Source organism: Mus caroli, chromosome 4 (assembly GCF_900094665.2).
Source record: "Mus caroli chromosome 4, CAROLI_EIJ_v1.1, whole genome shotgun sequence".
Taxonomy (NCBI): domain Eukaryota; kingdom Metazoa; phylum Chordata; class Mammalia; order Rodentia; family Muridae; genus Mus; species Mus caroli.
Genome location: NC_034573.1, coordinates 12,919,235 through 12,938,891, shown reverse-complemented (window position 1 = coordinate 12,938,891; position 19,657 = coordinate 12,919,235).

Genomic DNA, 19,657 nt, shown 5'->3' with positions numbered 1-19,657 from the left:
AAATATATGAATGAAGGATTCCTAAGTAGAAATAAGGAATAATTGGTAGAAAGAAAAATTCATGGATGATCATGTGAACAAATCTTTTATATTAATAACATTTGAAAATTCAATATTTGGGTTCAATTACATAAAACATAAGCAAGTTACTGCTATAAAAAAAAACAGACATCCAGAAGATTCCAATAATCAGATAACTACAAAGAACAACAACAAAATAGATCTGTTGTAAGACTCATTTTCCTTCTCTAACTTCCATACTATAATATACTATTAACCTAATATTTCACAAAGGAATATTACCTAAAGTTATAATAATCTAATACTTTAGTATTTTTATATGGACATATGATTTTTAGTTTTACATATTAATTTTATCCTTGGGTATTTCTTTAAGTGTTTCTACAAACCATATTACTATAGTTTCTACTAGTTTAAACTATAAATGAGACATATGAGAAATATAAACAAGAATGCATGACACAAAAGAGAGAGATGAGCATCCCTAGAAGCAGTCAGAATCCTGGCAGGGACAGCTAGCTAAATGAGTGGGTGAAAATCGAAACAAAGTACCTGCAAGGATATGATTACTTAAGTTCTGTGGACACCATCTTTTAGGCTCTAGACAGCATCTGTGCATGACAGGTTTAGAAGAAACACAACTGAGGGAAACAAATGCAATGATCTGAGTGGTGTTGGTCTGTATTGCCTATCTTGGTGACCAGTGGTATGTTGGGTCCAGGGCTGGTTTCATAAAGAATGAATGAGCAGTTTATTCTGAAAACATGACTTAAGAAGCTGAGATTTGTATATACAGCCAAGTTTCAAATAACATATATCAAACCAGGAATGGATGCTGAAACAACAATTTTTCTAGACAAATTAATAGAATTTGTCTTATGGGGGAATGAAGCTCTACAATTCAATTCAAAATAAAGTAACCAAAGGAAGGAAAATTTGAGATCTGGGACACTCCTGTGTTTTTAACAAAGTATAAGCAAAGTTTTAACAATTTACACAGTAGGATGAAAGTTATATTTACCATACTCTATAAATTGTAATTTATTGTTGTCACATCTTTGTTAAGGGTAACTAACTCAACAGGAAACATTTATTAACGTGTGGGATTGCTAGAAGCATTCTAATCTAGAAAGAATTAAATATGGGATGACTATACAAGTGCTAATAAGTACAGAAGCAAATTACAGATTTCCTCTTTTTCAACATCCTTGCCAGTGTGTTCTGTCTCTTTAGTTTTTTATCTCAGCCATTCTGATTGCATTAATGTGGTCTTTGGTTGATATGTATTTCCCTGATAATTAAGGATGTTGAACATTTATTTAAGTCCTTCTCAGCCATTGAGATTACTCTTTTGTGAATTCTGTTTATCTTTGTGGCCCATTTTTTAATCGAGTTATTTGGTTTTTTTGGAGTCTAACTTCTGTTATTTATATATTTTGGATATTAGACCTCTGTTGGATGTGTAGATAAAGAAGAGATTTTCCCAATCTGTAGGCTGCCTTTTAGTTCTATTAGCAGTGTCATTTACCTGACAGATTTTTTTCCAGTTTTATGAGGTCCCATTTATCAATTGTTGATCTTAGAGCCTGAGCCATTGATGATCTGAACAGGAAGATGTCTCTGGTATCAATGCATTCAAAGCTATTTCCCAGTTTCTCCTCTATTAGATTTAGTGTATCCAGTTTTATGTTGAGGTCCATGATTCACTTGAACTTGAGTTTTATACAGGGTGGACAACATGTGTAACAGATGTACTTGCATTCTTCTACATGCAGACAACCATTTAGACCAGCACCATTTGTTGAATATTCTTTCTCTTCTCCACTGTAAATTCGTGTCATCTTTGTTAAAAATCAAGTGTATGTAAGTATATGGTTTTATGTCTGGGTATTTGATTCTTTTCCATTGACGAACTTTTCTGTGTCTGTATAAATCACCTGAAGTGATTGTTTTGTTTTGTTTTGTTTTGTTTTGTTTTGTTTAATCACTATTGCTCTGTAGTGAAGCTTGAGGTCAGGCATGGTGGTTTCTGCTGAGGTTCTCTTATTGTTCAGGATCATTTTGCTTATCCTGAATTTCTTGTTTATTTATATGAAGTTGATCATTACTCTTTCAAATTCAGTAAAAAGTTGTCTTGGAATGTTGATGGGAATTGCATTGAATCTGTAGATTGCTTTTAGTTATTTGGCCATTTCACTGTGATAGTCATATAGATCCATGGTACATCTTTCTACCTTCTGATATCTTCCTCCAATTCACTCTTTAGAGACTTGAACTTCTTGTCATATAGGTCTTTCACTTACTTGGTTAGAGTTACTCCAATATATGTTATATTATCTGGGGATATTATGAAGTGTGTTGTTTCCCTAATTTTTTTCTCAGCCTGTTTATCATTTATATAAAGGAGTTGCCAGTTATTTATTTAACTGATTTCTTGGAGTTAATCTTATATCTAGCCCCTTCTGAAGTTGTTTATCACAAGAACATCATGAGCTTTATAGGCAAATGGATGTAATTAGAAAGTATCCACCTGAATGATGTAACCCTGAACTGAAAGGACATGAATGGCATGCACTCACTGAAAAATGGATATTAACCATAAAATACAGAATGCCAGTGATACATTCCACAGACCCAAATAAATTAAACAAGAAGGAAGGGTCAAATGAGGATGCTTGAATCTCACTTTGAAGGGCAAACATAGTTGTCATGGGAGGCATATATATATATATATGGAGAGAGGGAGAGAGAGAGAGAGAGAGAGAGAGAGAGAGAGAGAGAACTGGGTGAAAGAGGGGGGGCAGGGGAATGTAGGGACAAGATCAAGTGTGGGGAGAGACATGAGAGATGCCCAGAGTTCCAGGAGAATGAATGGAAATCTGTAGGTACTGAGGCTAGGAGTGTGTGTGTGGAATCTCTAGGAAGTCCTATAGATCTGGAATGTAGGAAGCTCCCAGGAGTCAATGCTGACCTTTACTGAGATGACCTTTACTGAGATGACTAACAGTGGGGACATAAAACTTGAAGAGACCACCTCCTGTAGCTTATCCCTAGTGCAGGGATAAGGACAACAACCCACCCACAAAACTTTGGACCCCAAATTTAATCTGTCCAAAGGAAATTCTGGGAGAAAAATGGAACAGAGACTAAAGAGATAGCCAAGAAATAACGGTCCAACTTGAGAACCATCTCATGGATAAGCATCAATCCCTGATACTATTAATGATACTGTTATGCTTACAGACAGGTACCTAACATAATATTCCTATGAGAGGCTCTATCTAGCAGATGGCTGAAACAGATGCAGATATCCACAGCAAACCCTTGGATAGAGGTTGAGGACCCTTATAGAAAACTTGGGGGAAGAATTGAAGGCTCTGTAGAGGGTAGCAACCCAAGGGAGACTATCAAAGTCTTTCAACCTAGCCCCCTGGGGATGCTTAAAGACTGAACACCCAACCAAAGAGCATACATTGGCTGATTTGAATCCACAGCATATATGTAATAGATAGACAACTTAGACTCCATGTAAGTCCCTTAGAAAATTGAGCAGAGTATCTCTCCTAAATCTGTAGCCTGTCAATAATGTCTGTACAGCAACAGGGTCGACTTGTCTGGCCTCAGTGGAAAAGGATGTGCCTAATCCTGTAGAGACTTGATGAGCTAGATGGGAATACTCAGGAAGGTCTCTTTCACAGAGAAGAAGGGGCAAGGGCAGAGGGAAGGACTCTAAAGGAAGAAACTTAGAGGAGACAGTATTTGGGATATATTTGATTCAAAAAGAAGAAACAGAATATAGAATAAGAGAAATATAGGAGTATCAATCTCTATATAACTATTATATAATTAATCTAATATGTTAATCTATTTAACATACAATTTGATAAAATTTATGCACACAAAACAATTATATTATTTAATCAATAAATGAATAAATGATACAAATAGAAATTTTTGAAAATAGAAATATTTTTATCATTCTTAGACAGTAGGCAAAGGTAAATTAAAATACATGAAGATTTCATTTTATCCCCAAATAAATGGCTGTAATAAAAATGACAGCAAACAATGTTCAGGTTGAAAGGAAATGGGCTATTTATTTACAGCTGATGAAGTATGAATGGAGGTAATCTTTTCAGAAATCGTATTGAAATGTCTCTAAAATTATGTGTGTTCCAACTACCACTATGCAATATATAAACAAAGGAGTCTAAGCCAGAATGCTAAATTTTTTTTTCATTTTCATGTTTATTTATCTCTTTAATTCTCATAAAATCTATCATAACAATCAATGATATCCACAATATAATGCAACCTACAATATAATAAAATGAAATGGAAAAGTATAGGTAATCCTATTAAATAAAATAAACTAGACTCACAAAGTCAAATGTTGTGTGTTTTCTCTCATATGTAGGAACTAGTAATAAATATATGTGCCTGTGCATACCTATATGCAAAAATATATGTTATAAAGATAGTAACAAGTATAGAAATGTCAGAAGAATTCTAAAGAATGGGGAATTATGAGAGGAAAATGAGGCAAAACAAACACAATAGGTTTTATCTCATATACAGAATAAATATATATGATCTACATATAAATCATGTATAAATAAATATAATATATATGTTATGAAAAGAGAGTGAGGAATATGTGCTTTGAAGAAGGGAATGAGAATCTCATGTGAGAACAAAAGATAGGCATTCATAAAGTACAATGATTATATAAGTATGAAAATATCTTATGAACTCCATTAATTTGTATACTCATTTATAAAATTGATAAACTCTTTATGAGTTCTTCAAGGAAAAAACTCAAAATAAGTCAAATAGAATGTGTTCAGAACATTAAAAGGACGAAGTGCTCCAGAATTTTATGAACATATTTCTCAGATCCCTGAAAGCTTATCAAAACCATGACAACACAGACAGAAACAAAGTCAAGCTCGGCTATGACCACATGGCTCCTCAGCGGGTAGAGGGTAACAGATAATTTCTCCAAAAAGGAACCTGGTCAATTCTGCTGAAAACAGATGGGAAGATCTAGCTGCAGGACAAAACCACAGCTTTCACATAACCCAGAGCCAGTAGCATAGTTTAGTCAGACAAGATTCCTAGAGGGGATTGGTCAGCAATGGACAAGGATCCCACATTGTCAAGTGCATGACTCCGAGGGCAGAAGCTGAGCTCCATCTTGAGGAAGAACCTGTTATTAAGTACTACAAAGATTAACCTCAAGAAGCAGAGCCCAAATTTAATCCACCCTGATAAGAGTCAGCTCTGGGAAGTGATTTTAAAGAGCAAGAGAACGAGCCTCTGACAGGCAGAAAACTGCAACTGCCCTTGGTAAATGAAGAGCAAAGGAACAGCTCATACCAACCTGGATGTTATTGGGAGTTCTCATCACCTCAGAATCATCCTGGAATTTAATATGAGCCTAAAGTCAGATAATGAATTCAATTCCAGAGGCATCTGAAGTTTAGTGTCATGGAGCATGAGACCTAGGACTATAGTGGTGGACTTAAAACTCACAGAAGTACCCTCCCTAATACAAAAACACTCTCGAAAATGCACACACACACACAGCTTTTCTACCTGTGCAGACCTCATTGTTGTGTAGAAGGTAGACAACTACTCACAACAGAGACTGTAAAGTTAAGCATGGAAAACAGAATACCCAGGCTACATTCTGGATGTTTTTCAGTTTGTGTAAAGGAATTTTTTGGAATTTTCTATCTAAAATAGAATAACTGAAGTGTAGAAAAGTTGTTTACAAACTAAGATTCTAACCTTGACACTGTACTTTTAAAACCTCTCATAGAAGTAGGGGGGAGGGGAGGGGATAAAAGGCTTCTTGAGGAGAAGCTGGAAAGGGGATAACATTTGAAATATAAATAAATAAATTATTCAGCAAAAAGAATGATAGGCATTTAATACTTTATTAATATGTAGAAATTTTAAAAAGATTATTTAAAGATAAATATTACTAAAATTATAATATGATTGCATCTAGTTGCTAGGGCTTTATCCAAAACAAATCATAATTTCACATAAGAGTAATATTTCAAGCTTTTGGGCTAATATCCACTTATGATTGAGTGCATATCATGTGTGTTCATCCGCAGGTGGGATAGTTTCTCAATGATTATTCCTTCAGTTTCTGTTCCACACTTTGTCTCTGTAACTCCTTACATGGGTATTTTGTTCCCCCTTCTAAGAAGGATCAAGGTATCCACACTTTGGTCTTCCTTCCTCTTGAATTTCATGTGGATTTGAATTGTATCTTGGGTATTTTGAGCTTCTAGGGTAATATCCACTTATCAGTGAGTGCAAATCATGTACAACCACTCTAGAAATCAGTCTGGCATTTCCTCAGAAAATTAGACATAGTACTACCTGAGGACCCAGCAATACCACTCCTGGGCATATATTCAGAAAATGCTCTAACATGTAATATGGACACATGCTCTACTATGCTCCTAGCAGCTTTATTTATAAAAGCCAGAAGCTGTAAAGAAGCAAGATGTCTCTCAACAGAAGAATAGATACAGAAAATGAGGTACATTTACACAGTTGAGTACTATGCAGCTATTAAAAACAATGAATTTATGAAATTCTTAGGCAAATGGATGTATCTGGAAGAAATCATCTTGAGTGAGGTAACCCAATTACAAAAGAACACACATGATTTGCACTCACTGATAAGTGGATATTACCCTAGAAGCTCAAAATACCCAAGATACAATTCAAATCCACATGAAATTCAAGAGGAAGGAAGACCAAAGTGTGGATACCTTGATCCTTCTTAGAAGGGGGAACAAAATACCCATGTAAGGAGTTACAGAGACAAAGTGTGGAACAGAAACTGAAGGAATAATCATTGAGAAACTATCCCACCTGCGGATTCATCCCTTATCATCAAACCCATACACTATTGTGCATGTCAACAAGTGCTTGCTGATATAGCTGTCTCCTGAGAAGCTTTTTCAGTGCCTGACAAATACAGAAATGAATGCTCACAGCCATTCATTGGACGGTGCACAGGGTTCCCAATGAAGGAGTAGAGAAAATACCCAAGGAGCTGAAGGGGTTTGCAGCCCCATAGGAGGAACAACAATATGAACTACCCAGTAACCCCAGTGCTCCCTTTGAGTAAACCACCAACCAAAGAGTACATATGGTGAGACTCATGGCTCAACCTGCATATGTAGCAGAGGATGGCCTAGTCGGTCATCAATGGGAGGAGAAGCCCTTGGTCCTGTGAAGGTTTTATGCCCAATTGTAGGAGAATGCCAGGGCCAGGAAGCAGGTGTGGGTGGGTTAGTGAGCAGGGGGAAGGATTAGGAAGTTTTCTGAGGGGAAACCAGGAAAGGGGGTAACATTTGAAATGTAAATAAAGAAAATATCTAAAATATTTTTTAAAAAGTAATATTCCTCATTCCTAAGAAACAATAAAGAAATATGAAGTGTGACATTATGACATAAGGAAATGTTGTAGAGTATGAGTCTCTGATAGTGAAAACCGAAGGATCTTTCTTATCTTGATAATGTTTTTTTAAAACTTGTATTAGAAATTCTTACAAACATCATTTTTTATAAAATATGACAATAGTATTGGCCATAAATGATGAAAATGTCATACTTTTCACATGTTTATTAAAAATGAATATTACATAATTCCCAAGACAAAATACTCATTGATACTTTCTTTCTGTAAAGACTTGGCAAATACATTTGACAAACAATAATTCCTTCAACATTGAAATCAATCTGAAAATCAGAAAAATAATATAATTGCAGCTGTATCAGTAGGCAGAGTTTGTTCCCTACTCTGTATTGTGATGGTGATATATGTTCATCAAAGTTATTTTGACCTATATTTTCAGGAAGCACTAAATAACTTCGATCAGTATATGGTGGCTTTGCTTCAATCTTGCATGAAAACATATTTGATTATGCTTATATTTTAGGAACAAGCTGCTCATTCTCAATGAGTAATTTTCCAGTAATTTCTATCCAACTCTTAGTTACATATGATCAGAAACTAACACTTTTAACAGAACACTTCATTAGAGACTTGAATAAATGTGTAGACAAACACTTCATATCACAAAATGACCAAAGAAAGGAAGCAGAAATGAAGAGGACAAAAAAGGTATTTTTGTGCAGAGATAAAAACTGCAGAAGACAGGAAATGTTAAACACACAGCTGATCTCACCAAGGTTAGAAAATATTTGGCTGTTCTCCCTGAATGCTGAGGAAAACTGTAGTTTACAACTTGGTAATAATCCTCTGCTACCTGTTGAGCAAGGCACTGTGCATTTCACCCAGAATATTATGTCTGTTTATTCCAGACCTTTTTCCCATTAGGCCTTGAGCACAAAACTCACCCTTGTGAGAGATGTTACTTGTTATTTAGAGCAGCCTAAGTGACTTCCATGTTTTCTTAGGGTCAGGATAATCCTAATACACATAGATATTGTTTACTTCAACAATTCTCTCTAGACACTTATCTTGAGCATTGATTCTAAGTCAACAACTAACTCATCTTATAGATGAAGCCATATGTAGTTTATAAAAGCTTCAATGAAATCATGTCTTTGGCTGGGCTGTATACACAGGGGCTGATTTAATCATTACCTGAACACTTTTTCCCCCAAAACTGTGCTCACTAGAGTGAAATGTTCTGGGTAAGACTGTAGAAGTCCTGGCCCAGCACTGGAATCAAATACTGGGTGATTTGAATTTCATCCTAACCTCCCAGTGATTGTTTTCCTATCTGCTGTAAAGCTTGCAGGGACCCTCCCACATATACATCCAAAAAGAAAAAATACAGGTGATTATACCACACAATATGTATGTGGCCATATGCTAATACAACTGTGTTTTTAATTTACTTTTCTCTGAATTTAACTGTCACTCAAAAATTTGCATCTTTACTCGATACAACTACATTTCATTAAGGACTAGGAAACAATATTAGATGAAGATCTACCTTAATTTTTTATATTTAAATGATTCTATAAAATGTTTCTTAGAAAACTCATCACACAAGATTCCATCCTGAATTTAGAGAATGCATATAACACTATTGCCTTGATTGCTTTGCCTTTCATTCCTTGCCCTTTCTGTTCTTTTCTCTTCTTTGAAATGTTTTTGTGATTATTATTAACCACAGACATTTAGACTCTGTGTTTTCCTCATTTCCTGCCATCCTTCTTATTAATGATCATTAATTTGGGTTCTTGGAATTTTACCAAGGTTCTGAATATTTATACAAATTTTTTTATGAAAAGATGATACATTACCATAGAATGTGCATAGTATTCAGGGAAATTAACAGTTTCACTCTTTTGAATTCATAATGGTCCTGTTCTAAGATATGCCAAACTTATCCATTTGAACTTTCATAATTATCACCTGTAGCCCAAAGCCTGGCTATCAATCAATAGTACACGTACTTATTCCAAGTTACAGGCAAAGCCAAGATGCAATAGTGAGTTGTTGCAAGATTTGATTTTTGTTAAATAAAAAGCAATAATTTCAACAATATTTATGTCTCACTATATATATGAAAAGTCTTATTCTAAAACAGGGATTTGTTATTTATTTTCTATAATTTTTTATTAGATATTTTCTTTATTCCCCCCTCCCCCTGCTCTCCAACCCACCAACTCCTGCTTCCTACACCAGGCAGTGCTCTATACTGGGGAGTTGGTCACAGGACCAACTCCTGTATAACTTCACTCCTCCCATTGATGACCGACTAGGCCATCGTCTGCTACATATGCAGCTGGAGCCATGAGTCCCACCATGTGTTTTCTTTGGTTGGTGGTTTAGTCCCAGGAAGTTCTGGGGGTACTGGTTAGTTCATATTGTTGTTCCTCCTATGAGGCTGCAAACTCCTTCAGCTCCTTGTGTACTTTCTCTAGCTCCTTCATTGGGGATCTGCCAGTGCCTGACAGAAACAAAAGTAGATGCTCACAGCCATTCATTGGATGGATCACAGGATCCCCAAAGAAGAGTTTTGTCATTTATATGAGGCCAAAGGAGCCTCTTAGAAAGGCTGTTTACATCTGTTTCTTTTCTAATGAATATGTCATTATTAGGTACTAGAATACCATGCATAGACTCACAATTATTATATCTACTTATTCTAACAAAATTGGCATATACTAAGCTGCACTTAAATTTTCCTATTCTCAAAGCCTTTTATAGTATATATATTTAAAACAGATAAATTTGCAGAAATAAAAGAAAAAAATTGATGTTATTTTTAAAATCATTTAATAGACAAATTGAGAAGGACCAATATTTACACAAGTAAGGATGAACATATTTTAAATTTAGCCACAAACAGCCAATAGTCAGTTATAAACATTACATTATCAAAGCTCTTGAGGAATCATCTTCTCAATTAGTCACTGAAACCAAAATTATTACTTTTCTTTTTCTGATAATGTTGTTATCATCACAAATCATTCCAGTTTTATTATATTCATAGAAATATAAATATGAAGAAACTGAGTGCTAGGAAAAACAGGGAATCATTTCCTTTTACCAAAAGTATAAAGTATATTTCAAAAAAGTTGTATGCCAATGGTTCTCAATACAGTTCCTCATGTTGTGGTGACGCACCACCATAAAATTATTTTGCTGCTACTTCATAGCTGTAATTTTGCTACTGTTATGAATCATTACATGAATATCAGATGTGAAGGATATCTGCTATATTAACACTGTGAAAGCATTTGGACCAAAAAGTGCTTGTGAGCTAAAGGTGGAGAATGCTGTTCTGTGCCCAAGAAAAATGGTTTCTACTACATGACAGAGAAATAAAAGGGGAATGACAGCCTGTTTTCAATATTGGAAGTATTTTTTTTTTCATGGTTTGAGGAAAAATCTCTCTATGGTAGAGCCATGGATATTCCTATTTACTAAAAGATGCATTTTCCGTCCTCTGAAATAACTATTTTAATAAATAAGTATTCCTCTCTGGACACACCCTAGATTCAGTTTAAATCCCCTAAATTGGCAAAGCAAAATGTCTGGAAATGTCATTCTGGCTTCAAAATCCTGGTATATTCATGAATGAACGGAAATTGCAACATATGGTATTCTTTGTCACACCCCAGGTGATTTCATCTGGTCTTTCCATTACTTTCCAGCAGTGTTTTGCTATTAGCTCATGATGGTGAATATTGTAGGCATTACACTTAAGTCAGCTTGCAATGTCTTAGCAATAATTTTGAAAGTTTTATTATGTATCCACTAGGGTCACTGTTTGAAGCATCTCTCCTTACTTAGGTTGTAAATATAGAAAAACATACAGAATATCAACTAATATCACTCTTTCAATTTATTTTAATTTTGTGATTTTATTTAATAAAATTTTATATTTTACTCTAGAGATTACTGTATATGAGGCAGAAAAGAATCCACATATTCTTTTTCACTTATGTCTTTATTTCTTTTTTCTGTTATTTTGTAAAACAAGCTGAATAGTAGAACTTAGGGAAGAAATAGTTTACTTGAACTGATATTTCCAGAATGGATACATATGAACAATGCAGAAACCATAGGTGCTTAAAACTGACCTCACAATCGGAAGCCAGGAGAGATCAGTGACTGGGTCCATGTTTAAAAAAAAAACCACAAACCTGAGCAAAGTAGCAAAATCTTCTCCAGAAAAAAAAAAAATCCTACCTCCCAAACAAGGCTCACAAATGATGAAGAAGTTTTAAAGAAATGAGATTGTCCTCTACATAGTTCCTTAGTTGGTCATGCTACTCTGCCCCTTCCCCAAATCTACTAAAATGTACACACAAGAAAATGCACAGAAGGAAATATAACACAAACATTTCTTATTCATTTTTAAATGAATTTTCAAAGGAAACAATCCATAAAGAAGATAAAAAGAGCTTAAACTTGGGGAAAAAAAAAAGAAAAAGAATATTTCTATTGTCTGCAATACATCTGCTTCTGACTTATACTATTTTATTACACTAACTCAGTAATGAGTAAGAAATGAGAAAACAAAGTAGCTTTATCTTTGGTTCTACTGAGAAGCTCTACCAGGAGCTGACTGAGACAGAGACAGATACTTACAGAAAACCATTGGACTGAAATACAGGACCCCTATATAAGATTTAGGGGAGGAATTAAAGGAGCTGAAAGGGATGGTACAACATTATCAACTAACCTGGACTCCTGGGGGCTCCAAGTGATTAAGCCACACACAAAAGAGCATACACAGACTGGTTCAAGGCCAATACTCCACCTCAAGCATAGGTATTATCTACAGTAGTTTGGTCTTTGTAATTTAACCAACACTGAGCTAGAGTGGCCTTAAGATGTCACTCAGTTTATTAGCATTGATAAGAGGAATGGGATAGGATCCTGAAGCTATTCCCTCCATGCTGATTCTATTTAAAGCCATGAAAAATCCTGAGGCTTCTCTAACCATAGCTCTGCAGCTAAGAAAGCAATGCCTGGGCATACCCCAGGAGAAGGAAACCAGAAGAGAACTCATTGCTTTTTATAAATACTACTCTGATTAAATCTAAATAATAAAGAAGTAAAATATTTAGAACAAGAATCCATTTGGATAAACATCTGGAGGTAAAAATGTAGAAAAACATAAGAGTGAGTCACTGTAAACTTATAAAAGGGGTATCCTGTTCCCTGACATAAAGAAGTGACTCCAGACTCAGAGAAACTAAACATCTTGCTTTGAATTTCAGGAAATATAAGTTGCTGCAAATGAAATTATAGTGAGATGAAAAATATCAATGACTTTGATATCTATTTTACATCAATAGAAAGTATCAAAATATTTCAAGAGATCATGGACTCACATAACATTCAAAGCAGATTCCTAAAAATTCGTCAGATAATAACAATTATGGACATATTCTGGAACAGCAATTACAAGGAAATTAATTTATTTTTAAGAAAGCAGAGATATAATTTAGTGATAGAACAAATTTAAAAACAAAATAGAAATGGTGATGTTAAAAACATAAAATGAAGTAAGAGTATTTTAACTCTTCACAATCTTTGTTCAAATTATTGACTATGTCCAAGGAACAATTGTTGCCTTGTGAAAAACCTGTGTGCATAGAATAATTTTGACATAATACATTACGAGACAGTTGGTATAGTTTTTGTTGCAAAATTAATCCTGGCCCCTAAAGTCACTGTAGATCTAGGTCAATCCACTCCCACTGAGGCCAGTCAGGACAGACTAGTTAGGGGAGAAGTATCTATAGGCAGGTAACACAGTCAGGGTAAGCCCTCACACCAGTTATTGAGCAGTATCTACAGGCAGGTAACAGAGTCACGGTAAGCCCCCACTCCAGCTATTGATGGACCTACATGAAGACCAATCTGCATATCTGCTACAAATATTTGGGAACAAGTGATATGTGTACTCTGTATGCTGTTTGATTGCTACTTCAGATTCTGGGAGTTCCCAAGGGTGCAGATTAGTTCACTCCGTTGGCCATCCTGTAAAGTCCCTCTGCTGTCTAGGTCCCTCAATCCTTCCCTCATCTCCCCCCCACACACACACACACATACACACACACGAGATTACTCAGGACTTGGGGAGGGGAGTTGAGACAAAGACAGAGGGAGAAAATGCAGAAGAGTAGAGGTAATTCTCAGACTGGAGCCTGACATAACTGTATTCTGAGAACCTCTTCCCAACAACTTACCAAAATAAATGCAGAGACCCACACCCAAATATTAGAACCAGCTTGGGAAGTGTTTCAGAGGAATTGAGAGAAAGACTGAAAAATATAAGGTTAGGGATTCCACAGGAAGACCAACAGAGTCAACTAACATGTATTCTTAGGGGTTTCTAAAACTGAACCACCAACCAAATAGTGTACAATGACTGGAACTACCCCTACACACACACACACACACACACACACACACACACACACACACACCTATGTAACAGATATGTAGCTTGGTCTAAATAAATAAATGAATAAATAAACAAATAAATAGGAAAAACATAAAATGAAATTCAGAACATGAAAGGATTCAATATTAGCCTATATTAAACAGAAAATAGAAGAGGTAAAGTCAAAAACAGTCAATGCAGTCTTTTGATGGAAAACAGAAAGTAATAAAGAGGAATTAACAAAACCTGCAAGACCTTTAAAGAACAAATATTTAGGTCACTGGAATTCAAGAAAGACTTGCAATGCCCAAAGAGTGGAAGTGTATAGAAATAACAGATCCTCTTGGTTTCCATCTGTGCCTAGAGCTGACCCTGTGCCACAGCTCTCCATACCCAGAACCTGCAGAGAGACAACAGAAGATGTATCAGGAGTGCCGATACACCTGAGAGCACAGGTTAGACCACCACTTGGGCTCAAATTTCTGGCCTAAGAGGGACCAACTCAGAGGTATAAGGACACAGGAACCAAGGAACAGCCAGAGACAGGATCCTTCCAGTTTCCATCTACACCCCTGAGCTAACACTGTGCCACAGCTCTCCGTACCCAAATTACTCCCAGAGAGAACATGTCTCTTAGAAGTGCCAACTCCCAGGTTTACAGGAGGGATAAGCCACAGTCAGAGACAGAAAGGGCAGCTAATACCAGAGATAACCAGATCTTGAGATGCAAGGATAAGAACATAAGCAACAGAACCCAAGGCTACTTGGCATCATTGGAACCCAGTTCTCCCACCACAGCAAGCTCCGGTTTCCCCAACAAACTGGAAAAGCCAGATTCTGATTTAAAAATCACATCTCATGATGATGATAGAAGACTTTAAGAAGAACATAAATAACTCCCTTGAAATACAGGACACAGGAAAACAGGTGGAGTCCTTAAAGAGGAAACATAAAGACAAAAACAGAAGAAGGAAATGATAAAAAAAAAATCCAGGATCTAAAAACAGAAAAAGAAACAATAAAGAAATCACAATAGGAGACAACCATGGAGATAGAAAAAATAGGAATGACATCATGAATCATCGATGCAAGCATCACCAACAGAATACAAGAGATAGAAGAGAACATCTCAAGTGTAGAAGATACCCTAGAAAACATTGACACAAGAGTCAAATAAAATGCAATAAGCATTAAATAAAATATTCAGGAAATCTAGGACAAAATGAGTAGAACAAACTTAAGGATAATAGATATAGAAGAGAGTGAAGATTCCCAACATAAAGGGCCAGAAAATATCTTCACCAAAATTATAGAACAAAACTTTTCTAACTCAAAGAAAGAGATGCCCATAAACATACAAGAAACCTACAGAACTCAAAATAGATTGGACCAGAAAAGTAATTCTTCCCTTCACATAATTTTCAAAATACCAAATTCACAAAACAAAGAAAGAATATTAAAAGCAGTAAGTAAAAAGGTCAGCAAAAATATAAATGCAGGCCTATCAGAATTACACCAGACTTCTTACCAGAGACTATGAAAGCTAAGAGACCCTGGGTAGATGTCATACAAACCCTAAGAGAATACAAATGCCAGCCCTGGCTACTAAACTCAGCAAAACTCTCAATTACCATAGATGGAAAAAACAAGGTATTCCATGACAAAAACAAATTTACACAATCTCTTTCCACAAATTCCAACACAAGGAGGGGAACTACACCCTAGAAAAAGCAAGAAAGTAATCTTCTTTCAACAAACCAAAAGAAGAAAGCCACACAAACATAATGCTATAACTAAAAACAAAAATAACAGGAAGCAACAATCATTTTTCTTTAATATTTTTAAACATCAATGGACTCAAATCCTCAATAAAAATATATAGACTGGATACATAAACAGGACCCAGCATTTTGCTGCATACTGAGGAAGCCCACCTCAGTGACAAAGACAGACACTATGTCAGAGTAAAAGGCTGGAAAACAATATACAAAGCAAATGGGCTCAAGAAACCAGTTGGAAGTCGGGCGTGGTGGCGCAAGCTTTTATTCCCAGCACTCGGGAGGCAGAGGCAGGCGGATTTCTGAGTTCGAGGCCAGCCTGGTCTACACAGTGAGTTCCAGGACAGCCAAGGCTACACAGAGAAACCCTGTCTTGAAAAAAAAAAAAAAAAAAAAAAAAAAAAAAAAAGAAACCAGTCGGAGAAGCCATTCTAATATTGAATAAAAGCAACTTTCAACCAAAAGTTATCAAAAAGATAAGGAAGAACACTTCATACTCATCAAGTGAAAAATGTCCTAAGAAAAACTCTCAATTCTGAACACCTATGCTCCAAATGCAAGGGCATCCACATTCATAAAAGATACTTTACTAAAGTTCAAACACATGTTGCACCTCACCCAATAATAGTGGGAAACTTCAACACTCCACTCTCAGCAATGGACAGATCATGGATTCAGAAACTAAACAGAGACAACATGAAACTAACAGAAGATATGAAGCAAACAGATTTAACAGATATCTTTAGGACATTTCCTTCTAATATATATATATTTCCTTCTAATATATATATATATATATAATCTAATATATATATATATATATATATATTAGAAGAAGGTATATCCTTCATATATATATATATATATATATATATATATGAAGGATATATATATATATCTCAGCACCTCATGGTAACTTCTACAATATTGACCATATAATTGGTCACAAGACCAGCCTCAACAGATACAAGAATATTGAAATAATCTCATGCATACTATCAGATCCTCACGGATTAAGGCTGGTCTTTAATAACAACAAAAACAGCAGAAAGACCACACACACATGGAAGTTGAACAATGCTCTACTGAAAGATAACTTGATGATGGATGAAATAAAGAAAGAGATTAAAGACTTTTTACAAATTAATGAAAATGAAGGCACATCATACCAAAACTTATAGGACACAATGAATACAGTGCTAAAAGGAAAACTCTTAGGTCTGAGTACCTTCAAATAGAAACTGGAGAGAGCATACACTAGCGGTATAACAGCACACCTAAATGCTCTAGAACAAAAATAAGCAAATACACCGAAGAGGAGTAGATGGCAGGAAATAATCAAACTCAGGGCTGAAATCAACCAAGTAGAAACAAAAAGAACTATCCAAAAAAAATCAACAAAATCAGGAGCTGGTTCTTTGAGAAAAATAAACAAGACAGATAAACCCTTAGCCAGACTAACCAGAGAGCACAGAGACAGTATCCAAATTAAGAAAATCAGAAATGAAAAAGGAGATATAACAACAGAAACAGAGGAAATTCAAAAAACAATCATATCCTACTACGAAAGCCTATATTCAACAAAACTGAAAAATATGGATGAAATGGACAGTTTTTTAGACAGATACTGGTACCAAAGTTAAATCAGTATCAGATAAACCATCTAAACAATCCCATAATCCCTAACAAATTAGAAGTCATTAAAAGTCTCCCAATCAAAAAACTCCAGGACCAGATGTTTTTTATGCAGTAATCTATCAGACCTACAAAGAAGTCCTCATACCAATACTCTTCAAACTATTCCACAAGATAAAAACAGAAAGAGTACTGTCCAATTTCTTCTATGAAGCCAAGTTTATGCTTACACCTAAACTACACAAAGACCCAAGAAAGAAAAAGAACTTCAGACCAATTTCCCTTGTGAATTTTGACACAAAAAATATTCCATAAAATTCTTGCAAACTAAATCCAAGAACACATCAATATTATCATTCATCATAATCAAGTAGGCTCCATCCCATTGATGCAGGTATGATTCAATATAAGTGGATGAAGGACCTCCACATAAAACCAGATACACTGAAACTAATAGAAGAGAACATGGGGGAAAGCCTCAAACGAATGAGCACAAGGGAAAGTTTCCTAAATAAAACACCAATGGCGTATACTCTAAGATCAAGAATCGACAAATGGGACCTCATAAAATTGCAAAGCTTCTGTAATGTAAAGGACACTGTCAATAGGATAAAAGGGCACCCAACAGATTGGGGAAAGATCTTTACCAATCCTACATCTTACATAGTGCTAATATCTAATATATACAAAGAACTCAAGACGTTAGACTACAGAGAACCAAAAAACCCTATTAAAAATGGGGTACAGAGCTAAACAAAGAATTCTCAACTGAGGATTATCAAATAGCCAAAAAGCACCTAAAGATGTGTTCAACATATTAGTCATCAGAGAAATGCAAATCAAAATGACCCTGAGACTCTACCTCATACCAGTCAGAAAGGTAAGATCAAAAACTCAGGTGAAAGCAGATGCTGGCTAGGATGTTCTCCACAAAAAAGAACACTCCTCCATTGTGGTGGAATTGCAAGCTGGCACAACCATCTGGAAATCAGTCTTGGTGGTTCCTCAGAAAATTGGACACAGTACTACCTGAGGACCCAGTTATACCACTCCTGGCATATACCCAGAAGATGTTCCAGAATGTAATTAGGACATATGCTATGCTCCACAGCCACATGTTCTTAGCAGACATATTTATTTATTTATTTATTTATTTATTTATTTATTGGATAGGATAACTCTTTTTGCATAGAAAAATCATCATAAGAGAATGCTTAATTGGAAGGATTTGCAATACAATATAATGTGCACAGTGAAACAGAAATGGTGGGAAACCTATTGGGAGTGCAGATGCTGGAGAGATAAACATGTCAAACTGCCAACTGTGTTTCTCCTTTTGGTAGCAGATCTATTGAGGAAGTGGCAAAGAACCATTGTGATTGGAAAGAAATGGGAGGAAACACAAGAGGGATGAGAAAGAGGAGAGAGAATTAGAGGGGAGGGGAGAGGAATAAATCAACCAGCAATCTTAAAAAAAAAAGATGTAAGAATTATAAGGAAGCATACCAGCCATATCTAGAATAGCTAGAAGCTTGAAAGAATCCAGATATTCCTCACCAGAGTAATGGATACAGAAAATGTAGTTCATTTGCACAATGGAATACTTCTCAGGTATTAAAAATAATGACTTCTTGAAATCCGCAGGCAAATGGATGGATCTAGAAAAATCAACCTGATTAGGGTACCTCAGTCACAAAAGAACACACATGGTATGTACTGACTGATACATGGATATTAGCAAAAATATGTAGTATATCTATCCACTATATAACTCATGGGCCACCAAAAGCTTAAGAGGAAGACAAAAGGGTGGGTGTTTCAGTACTACTTAGAAGAGGAAAAAAATAATCGAGCTAAGTAGAGGGCAGGAGAGACTTGGGAAGAGGAGAAGAGGATGAGGGGATAAATCAAGTATGGGAGGAGATGCAGGAGATATACAGAGGGTCAAGGATTTGAGCAGAGCAGAGGTATGTACCAATGGAGGATAGGGAACTGAGAATTGCAACCAGAAAGTCACAAATGCCAGGAAAGCAAGAGCCTTCCAGGACCACATGGGGAGAACATTAGCTGAAATACCCCATAAAGGGGAGAGAGAACCTTTCAAAACCATATCCTGATGTTAGGCATGTCCCCCCAGTTGAGGGATGGAGTCATCCACCTATCTCCAAAATTTTAACCAAGAATTGTTCCTGGGATCAGCGCCGGGGTAGCTGGAGCGCAGGGTTGCCTGACACCCGCCAGCTACCCACGACCCCCGCCGCAGGATTTTGGGACTGCTGGTGAGTGGAACACAGCTTCTGCTCC